Raw genomic sequence first — 5257 nt, 5'->3', positions numbered from 1 at the left:
CGCGTTACAAACTAACGCGTTACTGTAACGCAACTACCTTTTGTGGTAACTAATAGCGTTACTAGTTATCTATTCCCATTCAGTAACGCCGTTATAGTTACTGTGATTTAAATGGGTGCGTTACTGCGTTACATTATGTGATCCAACTGAACCGAATCTCCCTGCGGATGTAATTTACAGGCGAATACAGTGACGTCCTCTCACAGTACCATGGAAAAGTGAAAGTAACCAGAGAGGAGTGATGATTGGTTAACGCGGGGTAAAATTTGAGGGTAAGCCAATCAGAGGAAGAGTTGGGCGGGTCTTGCCTTATGGGGAAAATACACACGCGAACACTTGCTAATGCTAACGTCACACACACACACGGCAACGCTCACCACCAGCACGCACACACACACACAATGGCAGATGCAAGTATCAGCGAGAGCAGCAGCGCATTTGCAACTTGGAAATATAACCACTATTTTCAATTTGTGGGGATAAAGGACGCAAAAAATATTACGGTAAAATGTAAACTGTGTGCAGCACAGAAAGCATTGTCCACATCGAAAAACAGCAATGCCAATCTACTGAAGCACCTAAGTAATGTACATGGGGCTATAAAACTAGTCGCCAAAGACCACACCGTCTCAACCACCGGCAGTGACCCAGATGGAGCAACAGCATAGAGGTTTCTCAATACTCAAATTTCCCCTCCTCGACTCCTCGGTCCTCCGGTAGTGAACCGGAAATGAATTTCAGCACGCCATTTTGAAGGACATCTCATTTCTCTAAATGCACTTCGAGGACCGAGCATCGAGGAGGCTCTCTGGAGGAGCTCTAACCGAGGAGACACTGATGCATCCTCCACGGATGCATTTCCGGGANAGAAAAAAAAGGTAAACTAACAAATTGTGAACAAAACTAACATTGCTTTTTATTGAAATGAAATAAATAATATTTCACATCAAAAGAAACAACAATGTTAAACATTGTTGTTTCTTTTGATGTGAAATATTATTTATTTCATTTCAATAAAAAGCAATGTTAGTTTTGTTCACAATTTGTTAGTTTACCTTTTTTTTCTCCAAAAGAACCGATAAGAGTACCGTTAAAAGACCGGACCGATAAGCGGTATCGATNCGGTTCAGTTGGATCACATAATGTAACGCAGTAACGCACCCATTTAAATCACAGTAACTATAACGGCGTTACTTAATGGGAATAGGTAACTAGTAACGCTATTAGTTACCGCAAAAAGTAGTTGCGTCACAGTAACGCGGTACGTCCCAACACTGATGATTAGAGGTAACTGAGTTATTTTTTTTTTTAAAGTTTCAGCTATTCTGTTTACAGTTCTGTCATCAGATTATTTAATACGATTTGTTAAAACATTGTTGTTTCTTTTGATGTGAAATATTATTTATTTCATTTCAATAAAAAGCAATGTTAGTTTTGTTCACAATTTGTTAGTTTACCTTTTTTTTCTCCAAAAGAACCGATAAGAGTACCGTTAAAAGACCGGACCGATAAGCGGTATCGATAAAATTAGTAGTACNGTTGTTTAATTGTTGATATATTTATGATCCACGTCACATATTCATTTTTTAACGGCATTCCTTCAAGTGGTTCAAATGGTTCTGGCCCTTCCTGCATCCAGGAAACCGTACACCCCAGCACGTGCACTCCGCTCTGCATCGGCCAAACGGCTCGCTGCACCCGCACTGCGAAGGGGACCCAAGTTCCCATCAGCAAAAACACGGGGGTTTGCTATCCTGGCTCCAAAATGGTGGAATGAGCTCCCCATTGACATGAGGACAGCAGAAAGTTTACACATCTTCCGGCGCAGACTGAAAACTCATCTCTTTAGACTCCACTTCGAGCGATAGAATTACTAACAAAGCACTTATATACTAAGAAAGGACTGACTTATCTAAAGCCAGTTGTGTAGCACTTGAAATGTTTTGGCTCTTTGAAACCAGGTGTACTTGTATGATTCTGTTTTCTTCAAGTTTGTATCTTCTTGGTCGTATGCACTAAGTAAGTCACTTTGGATAAAAGCCTCAGCTAAATGCAATGTAATGTTATGCCAAACAAAAAGCTAAAAGGGGAGTCAAATGTTCGACGATCATTCTTCAGGTGCGCACAAACATGTCCCGAAGTGGGCAAAAACAAAATGAACGCAGATTTAAACTGAAGAAACCAAAGGGTCTTGGTTAAGGTTACGGAACGATCGTGGTCATGATTAGATTCGGGGAAAATTGGGTTTTAGTAGAAAATATAGTTGAGTTTCAGTAGGAGATCTCATGCCAACCACTCAGATCACCGCTTCCGACTAGCTTCCTCCTTACTTCCTCTGGCCTCGAATCATACCATTCTCATCTTCCAACTCGACCCTCATATTAATCTCAACAACATGTCTGTATAGTTGTGACTAAAATGGTTATGATGCTATGGCAGAGACAAAATCAGACAGACGGACGGTCGGCCGGACAGACTTAAAGAATAAATGTAGCTTGGCAGAGCAACAAGAGACACCATCTTCATTTTATTTAAAGAATTCCCCCTTTATCATAATTTATATGGTAGTATAAGTGCCAGCTGTCACTGTTGCAGATGCGCTACAGTAAGCAATTTCTTTGGGATTAAACACGGCACCGCCTCCAACGCTGTATCCATTTCTCTTCAAATATCCATGTTCTGTTATTGTACCGGCTTGCTCTTTGGCACACCTACATGGAGCAGAGCCATTACATGATTTCCTGGGGCAGATATGTTTTTCCTACATCTTGACTTAAACAGAACACACTTGACCCGTATACCATCAATAGAATAGATCCTGAAAATGGAGACAAAAACAGTGGTCTTACAAGCAAACTATAAATGATATAAAATGTCTCTGTAAAAAATCCACAAACAAATAAAAAACAGATCATTGTGGCCAAGAAGATGCACTTAATCTATTAAGCATTTTGACTTCCCACTCTCATTATTGGATTTTGCAAATTGCTGCAATTATGATGCATGCAACAACCATAACAGCTCATGTTGCACTCAACTCAACCTCCATGTATTGTCAACCACCTGTTCATCCAGCCAGGTTGTGATTTTTGCTGTTATTTTTGCTCGTAATGTATATTTTTGAATTTGCTGCTTGTGTTGGATTTGTTACAAGAACTGATAAACTTCTTGATGAATGCAGTTCCCTTGGCGTCGTTGATGAAGTGAAGTGAAGTGATTGTGTGTAGAGTATCCAACAAAAAGACGTCAATCACTGCGCTGTGTGTGAACCATTAGGTCAAACAGAGCATGGTTATATGCTGAACATTTCTACATGTGTGGCGGAACAAAAGCATGGCTCCGAGCCTTAGCTGGCTACATTAGAGAATTTAAGATGAGATATCTACGCCTGCACTTTCAACATCTCTCAGAGGGGTCAAAACACTTATCGCAGCTCTCTGCCTCTGTCATTAATAATTTGTTGCGGTAGACTGAATGCATTATCAAGCTTATAAGAGATAAATAAATGTGTTTTCATGTACAGTCAGTTGTGTCGATACAGACGCCTCCTGAGTGCAAGCAGGGTTGTCCCTCCCTACAGGAAGATCCCGCAGACTGCGTGCGGCCTCACCTTGCGGAGGGGACTCATCTTGCAGAGGGAGCCTCAACTGAACCGCAAATGCGGCGCATCTATGCGTTTATGCGGCGCAATTAGTGTGGCGCGGCATGGTGTCACCGCTGCGAGGCTCCACTAGCAGCGTGGACGCTCGTGAAACAGAGGGCCTCATCATCTAACTTTGCGTGGGGCCTCAAGTTGGCCAGGGACGGCCCTGCAAGCAGGGAGGAATCATAAGGAGGAATGCTTTGGCTTTGCTGGTGCTTTACCACTAACTGAGTTATAGATGAATTATCCTGCTCTTCCACCACAAAGGCCTTTCAGCTGCAAATATGAGTTTGCTAATTTCCACAGCAGTATCCGCAGTCCATTTACTGACTGCAAATCACTCTCATTAGCAACATCCAAGGAAATTATGTGGAAGAAACTAAATTGTTTGATCGTAAATAAACAAGGATGGTTGGTTGACAATGAAAGAGACCCTATTATGCACATTTTCAGGTTCATATTTTAATGTTCAAAAAGCTTTTTATTTTTCTCATACTGCCTGTGCTGCAGCACCTCTTTTCAGCCTCTGTCTGAAACCAGAACCCAGTCTGCTCTGATTGGCTAGCTGGTTGGCTCAAGAGATGTCCCGCCCTTACTGTCTGTTAAGGGCTCATGTTCATATGCCGCGCTGTCAATCAGGCAGAAAAATAGACTTCTCGATAGGTCGTACATTGTTAGTGTCTTGTTACGATACTCCGCCTGATGCGTATATACGGGTGGTATGTTGATTACCACTCGCTACGTTGTCAGCTCACTGGGCTCGACCCAGAGTGGAGCATTAAACAGCCAGGGTGGAGAGGGGAGTAGTTGTAAAGAACTTTAATCATTTTGCAAAAGGAATGAATGCGACTCAAAGACAAACCAACAGGCTAACAAAGAGAAGAGAGGATCAGCCACACGTATGTCTCGCGTCAAGTCATACAAAGGAGGCGGAAGGAGAGAAAAGAGAAGAGAGGAGAGAGAGAGAGAGAGAACACACGGTCTACAGGCATCGTGACTCCCCTCCTGGGACGACGTCCACGACGAAGGAGTGTGTGGAAGATAGTGAAGAGAAGATGACCGACGGTCGTGTCTCTAGAGTTAGGTCGACTGGTAGTACTTGTTTTTCGGTGGTAAATGCTTATTTACTATTTTTCTCTCCACTAGGACAAATTTAACAGGTCTTGTTAGTCAATAGATCTACACAAAATGTTGTAAACGAGATTTGAGTCAGCGTGACAACTTTATATGATAGGAGTAAGTAGACGAAGCTAAACTGGACACCTGACATTGACATAGATGTCATTGTCAGGGACCTTCAAAATAACTAAATGTAGAAGTGTTCGACTGTGGACTCAGTATAACAACTTTCTGTCTCGGGTTATAGTGTCGAGTACATGGACCCACGACTCCAACAGTTCGTTTCCGTCTGTGGGATAATACGGAAAACCCCAAGAAGGGTAAGGACATCGACACAACATATCCAAAAAACTTACGAGACGTTGCCGATTTTACGGATGAGGGACTCAAGGGAGGTCTCTCTGCACAAAGTTTGGTGTTGGGGGTGGGTGCAGGACTTCGCGAGGTAACCCTGTGGAGAATATAACCCGTATTCGGAGTGGTTGTGTAACATGG

The sequence above is a fragment of the Notothenia coriiceps genome, unplaced genomic scaffold (genome assembly GCF_000735185.1).
Source record: "Notothenia coriiceps isolate Sejong01 unplaced genomic scaffold, NC01 NC01_scaffold00037246, whole genome shotgun sequence".
In the NCBI taxonomy this organism is placed as follows: Eukaryota; Metazoa; Chordata; class Actinopteri; order Perciformes; family Nototheniidae; genus Notothenia; species Notothenia coriiceps.
This window is presented reverse-complemented; position numbering follows the sequence as displayed.